The sequence below is a fragment of the Felis catus genome, chromosome B3 (genome assembly GCF_018350175.1).
Source record: "Felis catus isolate Fca126 chromosome B3, F.catus_Fca126_mat1.0, whole genome shotgun sequence".
NCBI lineage: Eukaryota > Metazoa > Chordata > Mammalia > Carnivora > Felidae > Felis > Felis catus.
The window spans coordinates 99,200,040-99,220,161 of NC_058373.1; positions in this window are offsets into that span (position 1 = coordinate 99,200,040).

Genomic DNA, 20,122 nt, shown 5'->3' on the forward strand with positions numbered 1-20,122 from the left:
GTGCTGGGGGAAGGAGGTAATGGGGAGTTCTTTGATGGGAACAGAGGTTCAGTTTGCTAAGGTGAAAAAGGTCTGGAGATGCATGATGTGAATATACTTAATGTCATTGACTTGAACACTTAAAAACAGGTAAGATGGTAAAAAGAAAATCAGTGTTCAAAGAGTATAAGGTTAAAAGGTGATTATTCATTAGGTAAATGTGTCTCAAAAGAATTATCAAAATTGCTTAGTTGGAGCAAAAATTTTATTGTTAGCATTAGAGAACCGATCTTTTAAAAATATGTAGGAGCATGTGTATGCAAAACTTGGCATATATATGTCAGCATATAATAATTTTGTATGACTCGCCCTCCAGATTCTATTTCTTCTCTTCGTGTATGTGAGCGCTATAAATTCATCATTGAAAAATTACAGATCTCGGTGTAATTCTGATAGCTGGGGGATAGTGTATTTTCAGGTGTGCTGGAGGAAAAAAAACTGGACTTCAAATGATTAAGCCAAGGTGATTGCATTAATTAACTTATATCCTTAATCACTAATTTCATTTTTTTTATATTTCCCCTGACTTTTGGGGCAGGAATAGTCTTTGTCTCAAAAGCAGACTTTAGTGACCTAACAGTTTGAAAAGCAACCAGAGATAAGGAGGCAAAGATATTTAAATGGAAATTTACCAACGATCATTAGTTAACTGAAAGTTTTTTATGATTTTGTCCTGAGGTCAGTGCTTTCCCTGCTAAGCTATAGTGTGGGCAGGGAAGAGTGACAGCTTTGTTTCTCTTTTTTTTGTTGTTGTTTTATGAAACTACTGATGAGTAATTAAATTAGAAATTAAAAGATGGTAAAAAAACAAATACTCTAACAATTTAAAAAATCTCGTATATTTCAGTTCAGGGATTTGCTTTAAAAGATTTTTTTAATTGAGATATAATTGACATATAATATTGTATTAGTTTAAGGTGTATCAATTGGTCAACATAGTGACCAATATACGTAGATATAGTGAGGTGATCACCACGATAAGTTTAATTAACATCCATCACCACACAGTTACAGGTATTTTTTTTCTTTTGATTCCTTAACAACCCTGAATACATAATACAGTATTGTCAGCTATAGTCACCAGGCTGTACATCACATCCTCAGAACTTACTTGTTTTATAATTGGAAGTTTGTAACTTTTGACCACCTCACCGGTGTTTTCCCTCACCCTCTGCCTCTGGCAACCACCAGCCTGTTCTCTGTATCTATTGAGTTTGGCTTTTCTTTTTAGCTCCCGTGTTATCAGTGAGATCGTACAGTATTTGTCTTTCTCTGTCTTATTTCACTTATGTTCATCTATGTTGTTGCAAATGACAGGATTTCCTCCTTTTTCATGACTAACTATTATATTGTGTATCTATACACCACATCTTCTTTATCCATTCATCCATTGGTGGACACTTAGGTTGTTTCCATGTCTTGGCTATTGTTGATAATGCTGCAGTGAATGTGAGGGGGAAGATACCTCTTTAAGATACTGATTTCATTTCCTTTGGATATATGCCCAAAAGTGGAATTTCTGAATCGTATGGTAACTTCTATTTTTGACTTTTCTGAGGAACCTCTATGCTGTTTTCCACAGTGGCTGCACCAGTTTGCATTCCCACCAACTGTGCAGAAGGGTTCCCTTTTCTCTACATTCTCACCAACACTTGTTACTTTTTGTCTTGTTTTATAATAGTTATTCTAGGGGCGCCTGGGTGCCTCAGTCAGTTAAGTGTCCGACTTGGGCTCAGGTCATGATTTCACGGTCCGTGAGTTCGAGCCCTGCGTCAGGCTTTGTGCTGACAGCTCAGAGCCTGGAGCCTGTTTCAGATTCTGTGTCTCCCTCTCTCTGACCCTCCCCCGTTAATGCTCTGTCTCTCTCTGTCTCAAAAATAAATAAACGTTAAAAAAATAAATAATAGTTATTCTAACAGGTGTGAGGTGGTATCTAATTGTGGTTTGTATTTCCCTGGTGATAAGTGATGGTAAGCACTTTTCCATGTATCTGTTGGCCATCTGGATGTCTTCTTTGGAAAAATGTTTATTCAGGTCCTTTGCCTATTTTCTAATTAAATTGTCCGTTTTCTGTTGAGTCATATGAGTTCTTTATATATTTTGGATGTTAACCCCTTATCAGATATGTAGTTTGCAAATATGTTCTCCCTTCTATAGGTTGCCCTTTCATTTTGTTGATGGTTTTCATTGCTCTAAAGAAGCTGTTTAGTTTGATGTAATCCCACTTGTTTGTTTTAGTTTTCATATCCAAAAAACTGTGCAAATACTGAGATCAAGGAGCTTATCCCCTATGTTTTCTTTATGGAGTTTTATGGTTTCAGGTCTGAAGTTCAAGTCTTTAATCCATTTTGAGTTGAATTTTGTGTATGATGTTAGACAGTGGTCTAGTTTCTCTGTGTTGCATGTAGGTATCCAGTTTTCCCAGCACTATTTATTGAAGAGACCATCCTTTCTCATCCTTTGTCATAAATTAATTGACCATTTATGTGTGATTTTTATTTCTGGGTCGCTATGAGGGACTTTTTAAAGATTTTTTTAATGTTTATTTATTTTTGAGAGAGAGAGTGTGAGTGGGGGAAGGGGCAGAGAGAGAAGGAGACACAGAATCCAAAGCAGACTCTCTGAGCTGTCAGCACAGAGCCTGATGTGGGGCTTGAACTCATGAACCATGAGATCATGACCTGAACTGAAGTCAGGTGCTTAACCAACTGAGCCACCCAGGAGCCCCTCTACGAGGGATTTTTAAAGATAAGTCCAGGGACGCCTGATTGGCTCAGTCAGTTAAGCATCCAACTCTTGATCTTGGCTCAGGCATGATCTCATGGGTTGTGAGATTGAGCCCCGTGTTGGGCTCTGCACTGACAGCATAGAGCCTGCTGGGAATTCTCTCTCTCACCCTCTCTCACCCTCCTTCACTCACACACACACTCTGTCTCTCAAAATAAAATAAATTTTTTTAAAAAACTTTTTAAAAAGATAAGTCCATGTGAAATTGGGAATACATTTCTACTGGCAAAGTTTATTGATGATAACTGTATAATGTACAATTCCCACAGAATGTAAAATTAGGGGGATTCCAGGCACAGTATATTATCATGATGCAGAAAACGGATACTTATATCAAAACAGTATAGTCGTTCTCTGTTGAACCTTATACAAAATATCAGAGACTAAAAAAATATGGCTCAAAATGATGTGCCAAATATTGGTAAAATTGAACTAATATGATATGAAGGTGGAATTTTAACTGAAATGTGCTTTATCTCCACGTGTATTTTTTTTGTAACCAATTATTATGAACTCAGATTACCTTGTGAAAGCTTAAGTAGAAATCATTCTATGCAAGCTTTCTAAGAAAGTAATCTTGTATTCTGTAATCTTTTATGCATTTCACCAAAAAAAAATCTTGATATGCATTTTAATCACATTTTATTAATCAAACTAAAGATTTATCAGAAAGCCCTCAATACTACAGATTTCTTTGGCGCTGGTTTGGCCTAAAGTTGAAACACCTTCCAGAAACCCAACCTCGTGAGTGGGACTTCTCTTGTCTACTAGGCTCTACTTCTACATCTCCAGTTTCTGAACAAATGAAGTCCCTTATATTGTTAGTATGCTAACAACTGATCAGTAAAATACATTAAAATGCTCCTAAGGAAAAAGGAACAAAGAGTGAATTAGCACAGGCTTAAAAATGAAATGAAAGAACATTACCTTAAAAATTCAGATGTTATAATGACCACCCCCAGGGTGAGGGGAGGGAGAAGGTCTTTACACAGCAAGGGGAATAAAATAGAAGGGGGAGGAGAATACCATAAGATTTAAAAAAAAATTTTTTTTAACGTTTATTTACTTTTGAGACAGAGAGAGACAGAGCATGAGCAGGGGAGGAGCAGAGAGAGAGGGAGACACAGAATCTGAAACAGGCTCCAGGCTGTGAGCTGTCAGCACAGAGCCCGACGCGGGGCTCGAACTCACGGACCGTGAGATCATGACCTGAGCCGAAATTGGACACTTAACCTACCAAGCCACCCAGGTGCCCCCCATAAGATTTTTTAAATAAAGCATAGGGAATTAATATCTCATGAAAGCTGATATCCAAATGACCGACCAACGTATGAAAAGGTGTTCAGTTGCATTCATCATATGGAAAATGCAAATTGAAACCAATTGCAATACCACTGCACACATGCCAGTGTGGCTGGAAAGAAAAGAGATGGAAAATATCAAGTATTTGTGACATTGTAGAGCAAATGGAACCCTTTTACACTAATGACAGGTGTATAAATTGGCACAACCACTTTGGAGACCTGTTTGGCATTATATACTGAAGTTAAACATATGCGTATTTATGACCCCAAAATTCCACTCTTAGGAACCAACAGCAATGCTTACGTGTGTGACATATGTTCACCAGAAGACATTTACAAGAATGTTTATAACGGCACTATTTCAAATAGCCCCCAAATGAAAACTCAATGCACAAATGTTCAACAGTAAGGCGGAGAAAGTGTGGTATGTTCGCGCACCATTCACATGCCGAATCGCAGTAACAATGAGGCTTCTACTAACTAACGCACAACAGTGTGCATGGATCTCACGAATACACTGTTGGGTGAAAGAAACCAGATACAAATGAATACATACTGTGTGCTTTCACTTATTTATATTATCAAAACTGGTAAAACTAGCCTATGCTGTTAGAAGTTACAAAGGTGACTTGGTTGGGAGGTGGGGCAGTAATTGAAAGGGAATGCAAGGGGATTTCTGGGTGTTAGTGTTGGCTAGCATCTCAGTTTAGGTGCTAGTTATACAGGTGTGATCAGGTTTTTAGAATCCATCAAGTAGCACGCTTAAGATGTGTGCACTTTCCGGTATGTATGTTGTATTTCAAAAAAGGTTTTTTTAAATAAGGAAGGAATGAGGGACACCTGGCTGGCTTAGTTGGGAGAGCATGTGAGTTTTTTTTTTTAATATTTATTTATTTTTTAAAGAGAGAGCATGCCTAAGAGTGGGGGAGGGACAGAGAGAGAGGGAGACAGAGGATTCTAAGCAGGCTCCTCACTGACATGCTCAAGCTCACCATGAACCTATGACCTGGGCCGAAGTCGAAGTCAGATGCTAAAGGGACTGAGCCCCCCAGGAGCCCTTGAGCATGAGATTCTTGATCTCCAGGTTGTAAGTTTGAGCCCCACACTGGGTGTAGAGATTATTTAAAATATAAAAATCTTAAAAAAATAAAATAGAGGAAATTGGGACACCTGGGTTGGCTCAGTCAGTTGAGTGTCTTGACTTCAGCTCAGGTCCATGATCTCACAGTTGGTGGGTTCAAGCCCCATGTCAGGCTGTGTACTGACAGCTCAGAGACTGGAGCCTTCTTCAGATTCTGTGTCTCCCTCTCTCTCTGCCCCTCCCCTGCTCATGCTCTCTCTCTGCCTCTCCGAAATAAATAAAAAAAATTTTTAAATTAAAAATAAACATTAAAAAAGGAAATAAGTAAGTACATAAATAAAATAAGGAGGGAATGAAAATGACACTATTAACAGGGAAGTATAAAAATGGGTTCCACGACAGGGCCTCTACTTGTCATGCTAGGAGTGGCACGCCCTTAAGATCCCCTTGAGGAATGGTCCTCTTGAGAGAGGTTGGGTTTTACTTTTCTTATCTTTTTTTTTCTTTTTTAAATGTTTATTTTTTTTTTAATTTTTTTTAACGTTTATTTATTTTTGAGACAGAGAGAGACAGAGCATGAACGGGGGAGGGGCAGAGAGAGAGGGAGACACAGAATCGGAAGCAGGTTCCAGGCTCTGAGCCATCAGCCCAGAGCCTGATGCGGGGCTGGAACTCACGGACCGCGAGATCGTAACCTGAGCTGAAGTCGGATACTTAACCGACTGAGCCACCCAGGCGCCCCTTGACTTTCTTTTCTGACAGCTGGTGCTACTCTCTGATAGTATCAACCAGCACATCACAGACTTTGCATTATTTGGAATCAGCTCACAGATTTTTAACTAAGGGTTGAGAAGGAAGGGAGAAAGAAGAAGAAAAACAAATCATGGCCATGACGCTTTCCCACGACGTTTCCACGTGTGTATTCTGTTTGTAAATCACATTAATCACCCTAAAACCTAAAATATAGCCGCTAGAGCACCATAAATGCTCTTACATGGGGAGTGGGGATATGCGCTGTTCTTTGCAGCACTGTAATGCAAATACAGGATTGGGGGGTGATAATAAAGAACACAAAATGTCAAATTTGATAGGGAGATTATATATATATATATATATATATATATAATGTGTATATATCATGTGTGTATATATCATGTATGTATATATAGGGATATACATATATATATAGGGATATATATACACACACATATATATAGGGATATATATAATGTGTATATATCATGTATGTATATATCATGTGTATATATATATATATGCATGAGTATGCACAAAATGGTAGGAAACTTACCGATATTTATAATAAGATATTTCAAAAACAAAGGGCAGGAACTTGAGCAGGTAAACTGAAAGCATCAACATGAGCTAATGCTTTACGGAAAGGTTTCTCAACCTCAACACTATTGACCCTTGGCGTCAAATAATTCTTTGGTGGTGGTGGCTGTCCTGCGTGTTATAGGAAATTTAGCAGCATCCCTGGCTATCTAGTGTGTAGACACTGGATGCCAGTACCAAGTCTCCTCTCCCCAGTCATGACAAGTAAAAATGGCCCTGAACTTTGCCAAATGCCCTGTGGGGGACAAATTTTCCCAGGTTGAGACCCATGCTTTATGTATCTTTGGTTCTGCCATTCCTACTTCCAAAAGTCACAGTAATGTCTGGAGTGCAACATAGACTCCATGTTCTGACCCATCTCACTATTTTCCATGAAAAGGAGCCAGAGTTCCTTGGTGGATATTGGACCCAGTCTTAGAGAAAAAGCAAGATAGGCTGAAAACATTCTGATACTGTCAGAAAGTAAGAACACTTTTAGAAAGTTCTTCTAGATTAGTGTTAAAAGAGGATTCCCACTGTTAAGGTAGAGAAAAACTAAACAAATTTATAAAGATAATTAATAGTAATAATAGAGTCCATTGGGATAAGTTATGTCTATCAAAAGCATTATGATATAAAAATAGGTCATAAAATGAATATATAAGGAAGTTTGTAGTAAACACAACAGTTTACAGTATTGTTACAAACCCTTCTGCGCCTTCCCCAAAGCTGTTTATTAACCTATTTAAAGTAATACAATTTCCGTTCTAATTTTAGATAACACCTAATATACTAATCACAACTGATAAATAGAAATAGGAAGGAAACCATTGTTAGATTGCTTATACAAATCTTACAATTTCAGAGTTGCTTGTAAGTCTTAAGTAGGTCGTTACTAGGACATATATTAATCATTTAGAATAGAAGCCGTTTTGGGGCACCTGGGTGGCTCATTTGGTTAAGCACCTGACTCTTGATTTTGGCTCAGGTCATGATCTCACACTTCCTGAGACTGAGTCCTGCAGAGGGTTCTGCACTGATGACGTGGAGCTTGCTTGAGATTTTCTCTCTCTCCTTCTCTCTCTCTCAACCCCTCCCCTGAGCTCTCTCTCTCTCTCTCAAAACAAACAAACATTAGAATAGAAGCTGGTTTGCTTTGGTCGGTTATAGTTCTGTCCAGCATCAGTGTTGGGGTAGGAGACCCAGGATTTCCTAATGGATGACCTTAAGGATGAACCCGTCCTAACAAAAGGTGACCGGGAGACTGTCTGGAGGAGCTAAATGGGAGCGTAAGGCTAACCCTTAATGTCACAGAGTTGTTCTACTAACCCTGCCACACCAGGGGATACTGTCAATGGTGAAGCTATTCAAGAGCATGTGTATGAAGGCCAGCTGTTAATGAAGCTAGCTTAACTTCAACTTCAGAAAGAGGTGAATGCCTATTAATTGAGAAATAAATGGACTTCAGCTAACTAATTTCCAAGTAGGGGGGGAAGGAGGCCTGAACACAAGAGTGAGCACACACTCCACAAACCAACCGTCCCTCACTTCCACGATTCCCCCAGCTTCTGCCCCTGGGCATCCCCTCCATTTCCCTGCTTCTAAGACAAGGAGGAAGAAGACAACAACAACAAAAAAAAAAACATTGCAAGGACCTTTTAGGGTTTAGGCCAGACTTCCTGGGACAATCTGTCATGACCAAAGGGCTATAACATGCTTTCTGAAATGGGTTTTTTTTTTTAATTTTTTTTTCAACGTTTATTTATTTTTGGGACAGAGAGAGACAGAGCATGAACGGGGGAGGGGCAGAGAGAGAGGGAGACACAGAATCGGAAACAGGCTCCAGGCTCCGAGCCATCAGCCCAGAGCCTGACGCGGGGCTCGAACTCACGGACCGCGAGATCGTGACCTGGCTGAAGTCGGACGCTTAACCGACTGTGCCACCCAGGCGCCCCCTGAAATGGGTTTTTGATAGAGTGTGCTGTTACATCGTAAATGATATTAAGGGTTAGCCATGACTACCCTGTGAACATTCGTTCGATTTTCCTTTGGGAAATAAATTCACATCTATAATCACATATTTTGGTAAAATGACCTAGTCTTCAGTGCCAGGGGATACTTCCATTTCCTGTGGCCATAGTGATTAGTTCAGGGATGAGTGTGTGATCCAATTCAGATCAGTGAGACAGAGAAAATGCCAGGATTTGTAGAGAAAAGGACCAGAAAATGGTGGCACAGCGTGAAGGGGCGAGGTTCTCAGGCCAGAAACAGCCATGAAGCCATTTTGCTGCCATTAAGGGAACGGACCTGACGATAAAGGAACAGCCAAAAGGTGTAAAAACCTGAGACTCGGAGTTTGAGTCTCAGGCTCTTAGTGTACCCAGAGCCAGGGCTAAATCCAACTATTCAGTTCTGGAAATGAGTTCTCTCCATGTTCTTTTAAAAATGGAAGCCAGTATGTGAAGAGTTTTCAATGACTTGCAACATAAAGTATCTTAACAAATATGGTATGTTCCCCAAATCTTTAGAAAACACACAAAACAGGAAAACCAACCCTGCAGTCACCTCTGTAGAGGGACCCTAGGAGTCTAGGTTAGGAGAAGGCTTCCTTTCCATTGTGTATGCAAATGAACTGCTTTTATTTTCTCTTTGCTTTTAACTGTGTGTGTCTTCTTCAGTGAAAAAAAAAAAGTAGCTGAAGTTTTTAATAAACATGTCTTAAATCTGTGGTTGTCAAATGTAGGGCCAGTTGCATCCAAATCACTCCAAGAGCTAGTTCAGACCACAGGTTTTCCCTTGGAGCATCTGATTCAGTGGGTCTGGGACAAGACCCAAGAACCTGTATGTTTTCCAGTTCTCCCACTGATTCCGATGGCCAGTCAAGTAAGGACATTATTCAAATTTGTGGTTCTCAGCCCTGGCTGCACATTGGGATAGCCTGGGAGAATTTCCAGAAGTACCCATGTGCGAGTGCTGCCCCAGAACCAGAAGAATTAGGGAAGATTCTCTGGGGATGGTATCATATAAAGCTCCCTAGGCTAAACCTTTAAAACTCGAGTAACATTAGCTGTTGGAGAAGAGCTAGAGCAATTGTGATTCTCATCCATTGCTGGCAGGAATATGAATTAATATAACCATCTTGGAAAATGCTTGACATAATGTCTTCCTGACAACCAAGCAATTGCACTCCTAGGTCTATGTCCAAGAGAATTGGGTGTCTGCAGCACCAAAAGACATGTACGAGATTATTCACAGAAACTTTATTTGTAATCACCCAAAACTGGGAACAATCCAAATGGCCATCAACAGTAGAATGAATTTCTAGAGTTGAGACACAAGAAGGACTTGATTTTAAAGAAAATGTTTATTACTTAAATTTATGTATTGTCTATAGCAGATACACTGGACAGGATAAAAAGCTACAGAGAGTTGTATGTGGAAAGTAAGTTTCCGCCTCATCCCTGCCCTGTAATCAATCACTCGGTTTCCCTTCCCAGAGCAATTGTTAACAGTGTCTTCCAGAGATATTTCATGCACAGAAAGACCCATCTGTTTCACCCGGAAAAAAAAGCAAACAGTAGAATAAATAAACTGTGATATATTCATATGTTGGAATACTACATAGCAAATAATGTATATATTACATATAATATAAAAGAGCAAACTGTACATGCAACAATATAGATGGATCGCATAGACATTATATTCAGTTAAAAAACCAGAATGCGGGGTTGCCTGGGTGGCTCAGTCTGTTGAGCATCCAACTTTGGCTCAGGTCATGGTCTCACAGCTCGTGAGTTAGAGCCGGATCTGGCTCTGTGCTGACAGCTCACAGCCTGGAGCCAGCTTCAGATTGTGTCTCCCTTTTTCCCTCTCTCTCTCCCTCCCTCTCTCTCTCTCTCAAAAATAAATAAATATTAAAAACACTTTAGGGTGCCTGGGTGGCTCAGTCGGTTAAGTGTCCAACTTCAGCCCAGCTCATGGCCTCGTCCATGAGTTCGAGCCATGCATCGGGTTCTGTGCTGACAGCTCAGAGCCTGGAGCCTGCTTTGGATTCTGTGTGTCTCCCTCTCTCCCTCTCTCTGCTCCTCCCCTGCTAATACTCTGTCTCTCTCTCTCTCTCAAATAAACATTAACCAAAAAATTTTTGTTTAATTAAAAAAAACAACAGAATGCATATTGTATGATCTTGTTTAAATGAAATTTAAGAGCAGACAAAATTTGTCCAGGGTGATAGGTATCAAGAGAGTGGTTACCTCTGGGGAGGCCTCTGGGGTCCTAGAAATGTTCTATATTTTGATCTGGTGGTGTACCCAGGTAGTTGGCCTTGTGCAAATTCACAAAGCTGCATGCTTGAGATTAGTGTACTTCGCTGAACATGTGTCATATTTTAATACAAAGTAAAAATAAAAACAAGCAGGAAAAAAACATAATGACTCTAATTGGCAGCCAGGATTGAAAGCCACTGTTTTGTAGCCTGCAGCCTCAAAACGGCATTTAACAAATAGGTCACACTCTGTTTTGTTAATGAGATTTACCTTGTACCTCTTATTTCTCTGAACCCCTTCTTTCAGTGGACCCACCCTGAAACTTGCCTTCTCATCGCCAATCCCCACTGGCCTGGGGGTTAATGGGAAAGAGTGGAACGAAATGCTGTAAATGTGGAACTATTTCTCTAAACCTCTATTTTGAATTATAAGAATGTCTTATGCAATAATAGCACTGGGAAGGATAATTGACATCCAAAATTTATCTGGATCTTTTTCTCTCCTGTGATATTTTCTGAACCATGATATGGATTATGACTTGCTTTGTAAACACTGTACAACGAAGAGGTTTCTTAGCACCACAGTCTGAAAGTGCACTTGATCTGAAAATATCTAGCCCTGCCTTCAAATTCTGCTCACAGCTACCTGACTAGGAAGCCAATTGCATTAACGGCATTACAGCCTCAGCTCTAGCACATTCTTAATCAAGTGCCATACCTTGGGAGGAAACCAGGGCTGGCTGAGGCTTCTCGATTCTGTCCAATGCCGGCATCTGAAATGAAAGCAAGTGGTCATATTTTTTGCTTTCAGGTTAAAGGTGTCTGTTCAGTTTCTGGAATGAATAGAAATCCTGTTCAAGATTAAGATTATACAATTCTTAGGACCTCCTCTATTTAAGGTTGGAACCTTCTTTTCCAAGTAGTTGGTCTTATCACTGACCCTAGAAAATACTCTTTTCCTTATTTCAACAATGATTATGAAACGCTACTCTGTAAAGGAATGTGGTCAGAATGCCAAGCAAATAAGGCCTAACCTTAACCCTTATGGGGTTTTTTCAGAGGCGTATCATATGTGCAGAAGTGAACATACTATGTTGCAGACTAAGCAAGAGTTTAAAAATGTAGTTCAGGGAAAGCGGCCCCAGGGTTCAGATGTGGCTGGGATCACTTCAGATTAGGAGGAAATAGCCAGGAGTCCCTCTTGACAGTCTCTACCCCATTTCAGCTTTATATAAAGAGCTGTAAGAGGCCAAGAATAATTGAAAAGCGATTCAAACCCTACCAGAACCTCCTGAAGAGCATCAAAGGGAACACAAGAGATCAATTAGAACAAGTCCCACACCCCCCTTCATTTCTCTTTGCCCACACACTGCGGTTCCAAGAGCCAAGTGAGCAAAAGGATGGAGCGTGGGAGACTGACAACCCCGTGCTCATCACTCCTGTCCTGTAACAGATGGCTTCTGTCATCTTCTACCATGAGCCTTTGATGTCGCTCCTCCTTCCTCTGTGCCCATAAAACAGTAAGAATACTAATATCTCACACTCGAATGACACTAGTGGTGTGGTTAGCCTGAGTACTTTTCCATTTACTTTTCGCAACCACCCTGTGAGGTAGATGTCACCCGTGTCCGTTTTACAGATGAAGAAACCAAGGCACAGAGGAGTTCAGTAGCTGGCCAGGTTCACACCGCTGGTACATGGTAGAGCCAGAACCTGAATCTGGATGCTGAGCCCATGCTTCTAGATTATATTCAAATTCTAGGGCACTGCTCCTTGGGCAAGGCATTCCATGACAATGGGAGCTGATGCTTACAACCCACACTCTCATTTAGCCTCAAAGTATTTCTGAATATGTTGCCTTCAGCAAAGGCAATCTGGAGCAAGAAGAACAAAGCTGGAGACATCATACTGCCTGGTTTCAAAGTATACAACAGAGCTATAGTGATAAAAACAGTATGGTACTGATGGAAAAACAGACATTTAGACCAATGGAACAGAATAGAGGGCACAGAAATAAATACATGCACGTATAGTCAACTGATCTTTGACAGGGTGCCACAAACAAACAATTGGGGAAGGATGGCCTTTTTAACAAGTGATATTGGGAAAACTGCATATCCATATGCAGAAGAAATGAAATGGAACCATTATCTCATGCTATATACAAAAATCAACTCAAAATGGATTAAAAACTTAAACACAAGACCTAAAGTTATGAAAGTACCAGGAGAAAACATAAAGGCAAACTTGTTGACATTGGTCTGGGCAGTGATTTTTTTGGATGTGACCCCAAAAGCAATAGGCAATGAAAACAGAAATGGACAGCTGAGGCTGCATCAAAGTAAAAAAGCTTCTGCATAGCAAAGGAAACAATCCACAGAGTGAAGGCAACCTACAGAATGGGAGAAAATATTTGCAAACCATGTATCTCATAAGGAGTTAATATCCAAAATATTACAAGGAACTCAGACAACTCAAAGCAAGCAAACAGCCTGAATTTTAGAAATGGTTAAAGGATCTGAATAGACATTTCCCAAAGGAAGACATAGAAATGGGCAACAAGTATAGGAAAGGTGCTCAATGTGACTCATCACCAGGGAAATACAAATGAAACTACATGCCTCATATTTGTTGGTCTGTTGCTATCAGAAAAACAAAACGTAAGTATTGAGAATGTGGAGAAAAGGGAACCTTTGTGCACTTTTGGTAGTCACTATGGAAGGCAGTATGGAGGTTCCTCAGAATGTAAAAATAGAGCTGTAAGTCTAGCAATTCCACCACTGGGTAGATGTCCAAAAGAAAATTAAATCACAATGCTGAAGAGATATCTGTACTCACCTATTTATTGCAGCATTGTTCACAATAGCCAAGATACTGGAGCACCATAAGTGTCCATTGATGGATGAACAAATAAAGAAAATGTAATACACACGCAGACACACACACACACACACACACACACACACACACACACGTTGGAATATTAGCTTTTAAAAAGAAGGAATTCTCATCATTTGCAATAATGTGGATGAAACTGGAGGACATTATGCTAAGTTAATTAAATAAGCTAGACACAGGGGCGCCTGGGTGGCTCAGTTGGTTAAGCGTCCAACTTCAGCTCAGGTCACGATCTCACGGTTCGTGAGTTCGAGCTCCGCGTCAGGCTCTGGGCTGATGGCTCAGAGCCTGGAGCCTGCTTCCGATTCTGTGTCTCCCTCTCTCTCTGCCCCTCCCCTGTTCATGCTCTGTCTCTCTCTGTCCCAAAAATAAATAAACGTTAAAAAAATTTTAAATAAGCTAGACACAGAAGGACAGGTACTGAATGATGTCACTTCTGTGTAGAATTTACAGGAGTCAAACTCTTAGAAGCAGAGAGCAGAGTGGTGGTTGCCAGGGGCTGAGTAGTGAGGGAAATGAGCAAATGTTCATTGAAGGGCATAGAGTTTCAGATATGCCAGAGGAGTAAATTCTGAATAGATCAGATACAGCATGGTGATGGTAGTTAACCATACTGTATGGTATACCTGAAATTTGCTAAGAGAACAGATTTTAATTGTTCTCACACAAAGTAGTAATAGTGAGATGATGGGTATGTTAATCAGCTTGATTAAACAATTCGAAGTGTACACATAAATCAAATCATATTGTGCACTTGAAGTATATACAATTTTTATTTGGCAATTATATCTTAGTAAAGCTGGGAAAAAATATTACCCATTCATGTCTGTTGGTGCCATGTCCACATTTAGAGTATTAAAGACAGTCTGTGACTCCCAGGAGCCATTAGAAAACCCATATTATTGGGGCGCCTGGGTGGCTCAGTTGGTTACGTGTCCAAATCTTGGCTTCAGCTCAGGTCATGATCTTGTGGTTTCATGAGTTTGAGCTCCACGTTGGGCTCTGTGTGAGCAGCACGAAGCCTGCTTGGGATTCTCTCTCTCCCTCTCTCTCTGCCCCTCCCCCACTTGTGCTGTCTCTCTCTCTCTCTCTCAAAATAAATAAATAAAGAAACTTAAAAAGAAATTCCCTATTATCTGCCTTGACCAGAATATGGGCTCAATAAACATCTGATTCTTTTTTCCTGTATCCCATCCCCTTGCCAGTGCCTACCACAATGCCCTGCCCATACTTGGTAATCCAAAAATATTACTTGAATTGAAGACAATAAAGACACTAAATAAATTTACTCCAGAATTTTAGGCACAAGCTCTATATACCACTTTCATTTCTCAGACTACACTTTGCATATTTTGTGCTGTAAAACAAATAATAAATAATGTCAGGAAAGCTTATCACAGACCTTTCAGATGAATTATGGCGGACTAATAGCCATCTTGCCCCAAAATAACATCTGAACTAATGCATTAGTATGATTACTCTCAGCCTCTGGGTGAATTTAAATCATTTTTCTTCTTCCTCTCTCTCTCAGGAAAAGCAATGATTAACCTGTTTGTGATAGATTGGAACTGGAAAAATAAGACTCATGACCACAGAGCATGACTAATGGTCAGAGAAAGGGACCAGCAATACCCACAGAGCTCTGTCCTTGGCTCCCCATTTATTCTTGTGCCTCTGCCCCGGTCCTCATGCCACATGGTCTGTGTGCTTTGGGCTCTGCGTTCTGTCATGTGTGGCGAGAGCTGCTGGATTCCCTGCCCAGACTCTGCTGCTGTAAATCAGCAGCTCAGGGCTGAGTGTGCTGTGTGCCGACATTGGAACTGCCAATATTTAGAATACCGCAGACAAGCTTCTGCTGCAGGCTTCTCCTTTGGATCTAAAAAGTACCCTTAAAAAAAAGGCATTGAAATACTTGGGGGGGGGGGGGCGTCTAAGTCTTAATAGGATGAATTCTAAAGCACTATTCAATCAGGAAAACTAAACTTCAGATGATTTTGAGGTTACCTTTTAGGGCATAGGATATGGATTTCCAACTTTATAGAAATAGGGGTTCTATCTTAGGGGGAGCACTTTTAGAAACTGAGAAAGAAGCCTATACACCTTCTCCTAAAATATTCCTCCTGTAGTTGGGGTGCCTGGGTGGCTCAGTCAGCTACGCATCTGACTCTTGATTTTGACTCAGGTTATGATCTCATGGTTAGTGAGTTCGAGCCCCACATCAGGCTCTGCACTGACAGCATGGAGCCTGCTTGAGATTCTTTCTCTCTCTCTCTCTCTCTCTGCCTGCCCCCGCCCCTCTCAAAATAAACAAACAAAAAATATATTCCTCGTATGATCAATTAAGTCAAGGCATTTTGGTGCAAGGATGACTCCTTAGGGATTATATATATCCCTTTCTCTAATATGCTCTGGCCTGGAGCCTAAACCCCAGGCCTAGTCTGACTCGTTTGTGTTCTGTATCAACCAAGACCAACAACAGATCACATTTATGAAGCCTGTGCTAACCCCAGCCACTGTTCCAACATGTTGTTGTCACTCATTTCAGTTTCACAACAACCCAATGACATAGGATTTACATCCCCCTTCTGCCCCATTTATGGCTGAACAAAATGAGACACAGAGAGGTATTGTGACTCCTTGTAGGTTGTAGATTGGTGGCAGAGCTGGGATTCAAACATAGCTCACCCCTTAAAGGCTGTGGTGTGGCTATACTAAGAAGGAATATTGGTCAATGATGGTGAGAATAAGGGAAGGATGAGGTAGAAGAAATGAGATGACACAGGAAATCAAAGATGGCTGCAGGTTCTTTGCCACTTCTCCCTTCAAGATATGGAGTCTATCTGGGCTGGCCCTGTGATTGTTTTGACTGGTAGAACGTGGCACAAGAGTCGTTGTATGAGACACAGGCCTAAGGTTTAAGAGGCCTAGTGGCTTCTGCCTTTCTCCTGTTGGAAGTCAGATGTAAGGAAGCCCAGAGTATCTTGCTGGAGAGAGAGAGAGGTCACGTGGAGAAGACTGGAGCATGAAACATCTCATGGAGGGGAGACCATGTGGAGGAGGAAGGAGGCACCCCAGCCGATAGTACCAAGCCCCCCCCCCCAGTCCTGTGAGAGAGGGCTTCATGGACTTCGAGTGCAGCCCAGCTGCCAGCCAAATGGAATCATGTGAGTAACTCTAAGTGAGACCAACAGAGGAACCACCCAGTCGACCCATGATAGAGTAAGAAATAATAAATCTTAAGTTTTAAGGCACAGAGTTTTAGAATGGTTTGTCACACGGCAACAAGCAACTGATACAGATGGTTATTGAATTACTTGAACTTAAAGTTCCTTCTTGCGCTGAAAGTTTATGGCTCATGAAGTGAGATAAGCATATTTGGGTGGAGCAGAGTGCCAGACCGAGAAGTAAGTTGGGACCAGATGAGGAGGGCCTTCAGTGCCAAGCCGAGGAATTGGAACTGTAGCTGGTAGGTCCTGGAGATTTCTGAGGAGGGAAGTGATATGAGGAGATTGGTTTTGTTTTGTTTTTGTTTTTGTTTTTTTTTGGAAGATTAACATAGCAGCAGCATATGGAAGAGACGTGAACATACAGAACACATGTGAGAGAGAAGGCAGAAAGACCTGATTGCTGAACCAAAAGCATGCAGTTAAAAATTACTGAGCAAGAAGCCACAAAAGGCAGAATCCAATATTCCATCTTTAAGGCACAGATGTTTTCTGCCTTAACTATAGACTCCATTAACTCTTTATCTTTTCCAACAATGAGTGTTCTTACTTTCAAACATTCATGGGAAGATACATGGCGTGTGATTAAGAGCCTGGGTTTTGAAATAAGAAAACTTTGATTGTAAGTCTGTTCTCTGTCACCTTCTTGCTGTGTGACTGTGAGAAATTACTGCACCTTGATATGTCTTACCTTCCTCCCTGTAAAGTGCAAATAATGGTATGCCTCATTGTGGGTGTTACAAAATAGGGACAGATGATGTCTGATGTGTGATGGTTGGTAAATAGTGCCTAAGTAATACAAATACTATGATGGTTGTTTCTCTCTCTCAGAGCAGCTCATGTTAGGAGTTTCAGGTTGGTGGGTGGCTCTTCTTTTTTTGTTTTTTCTTTTGTTTTGTTTTTCCCCTTCACCTATTTCACCTGCCTCCGCCCCCCCCCCCCCCCCCACCGCCACCACATTCCCTCTGGTAACCATCTATATTGTTCTCTGGAGTTAAGGTTATTCTGGTCATGACCATACCCAGCAAGAGGGAGGTGAAGGAGTATGGAGGAGCACATCAAAGAAGTTTTATGGGGCTGATCTAGAAGTGGCACACACTTTACTCATATTCCATTGGCAAGAACTTAGGCACATGGCCACAGAGGCTGCAAAGAGGGCTGGAAAATCCCAGCTACAGTTCCATTCAGCGAAGACAGAAGGGGAAAGAGGACTTGGGTACTAGTTAACATGATGGAACTACTAAACCAGCCTGTAAATATCTACCATCAAACTATACTCATCTCTTGGGTTGTAAACTAAGCATCAGGAGCTTAAAATTTTCCACAAGTGACTCTCATGTACAGAAAAGTTTGAGAGCCACTGGCTTAAGCCACCACTACCAGGGTTTGTTATTACTGGCAGCTCAGAGCATTTCTAACTCATAGGTTTTCTGAGGAAGGGCTTCTCAACCTTGTGTGAACATGGTGGGGTGGGGGTGGGGAGAGGGCTTTAAAATTTGTCAGTGCCCAGTGTGCATTCCAGACCAATCATATCTGAATTTCTGGGAGTGGACCTCAGCTCTCAGTGGTGTTGAAAGCTCTCCAGGTGATTCCATTGCACAAGGAAGTTTGAGAACCACCACACTCAGAAGAGGAAAATTATTAGAGATTTGTCTCTTGGGCACTTCTCTGTCTCGTGGGTTAAGCCCACAATTTTCAAACTTTCATGAGCATGGATATCACCTGGGGTCCTTGTTAAAATGCAGATGCTGATTCAGTAGGTCTGGGGTAGGGCCTGAGATTCTGTACTTCTAACAAGTTCCCTGGTGAGGCTACTAGCTCATGGACCACTCCTCAAGCAGCCAAGGATTAAGCAGCCATTTCCAGTTCTGGAACTCTGTTATAATTCAGCAGTTACAGGAATAAAGATTTTTGATAATTAGTAAAGACCAATATATACTTTATTGTTCTTTCCTTCAACAGAACTATCATCCCATAAAAATACAATGAATACTTTCATATTTCAAAGTTGCTAGAGGGCTGTTTCAAAGTACTCCATGAGACATTCCAAAAAGGAAATATTTGATAGATATCTCCTCTTTGAGAAAAAGTGATTTGACCTTTTGTCCAAGGAAGTTAGAGAACTGTGGGAAAAGAGAATTTGTCATCATCTTTTATTTTAAAATAAAGTCTTCATTTTAACAAATTTATTGGTCTTTAATAAGAAGCATGGACAATAATTTTAGATGAAAATGAAGGAATGCTCTTTTAAAGAGGACACTAAATACAGACCACAAAGGAAATTGGTAAGTTTACCCTGGAATTAAAACTTTTGTGCTTCAGGGCGCCTGGATGGCTTAGTCAGTTAACTGTCCAGCTCTTGATTTTAACTCTCACAGTTGGTGAGTTCGAGAAATTGTGTTCACTTGATTACAGAATACCTATCTTTTGCTTATTTTATTTTATTTTAGATTATTTATTTTGAGAAAGAGAGCAGGGGAGGGACAGAGAGAGAGGGAGAAAGACAGAATTCCAGGTAGGCTCCACACTATTAGTGTGGAGCCCAATGCAGGGCTTGATGTGGGGCTCGAACTCATGGAACCATAAGATCATGACCTGAGCTGAAACAAGACTTGGATGCTAAACCTGCTGAGCCACCCAGTTGTCCCTCTTTAAATTAATGTTTTAAAATAAGTATTATGTGCACATACTTAACAATTATTTTGTACTTAAAGATTTGTAAGTAAAAAAACCAAAGCCCATCATCACACTCAGTCCCTCTCTAGATTCCTGTTCCCCAGTGGCAACCACATTCACCTCTTTGGCCCTTTCTTCCAATATTTAAGTGAATAATTCTTAAATTGTAATTTTGATTTATCAATTTTAACTCTTACCTATTGACTTCCCACCAGTTGACTTGCCACCATTGTATAGTAGATTAAAATTGGCTCATCCTCTCCTTCCTAGTCCCCACCCTTCCAAACACACACACACACACACACACACACACACACACACACACACACACACACATATCTGCATACATCCATTTGCAAGTGTATCAAACAACTGTCAATTCCGTTTCCCCCTAGGGAAAGTACCTTTCTCCCAGAGATTTCTGGTCCCTCCCTGGGATGATTCCCAGGAATTCCCTCTGCCCTCCTATTTGCTAGGTTTCATGATGTCCTCTTAAGCGGTCAACTCCCTGGCA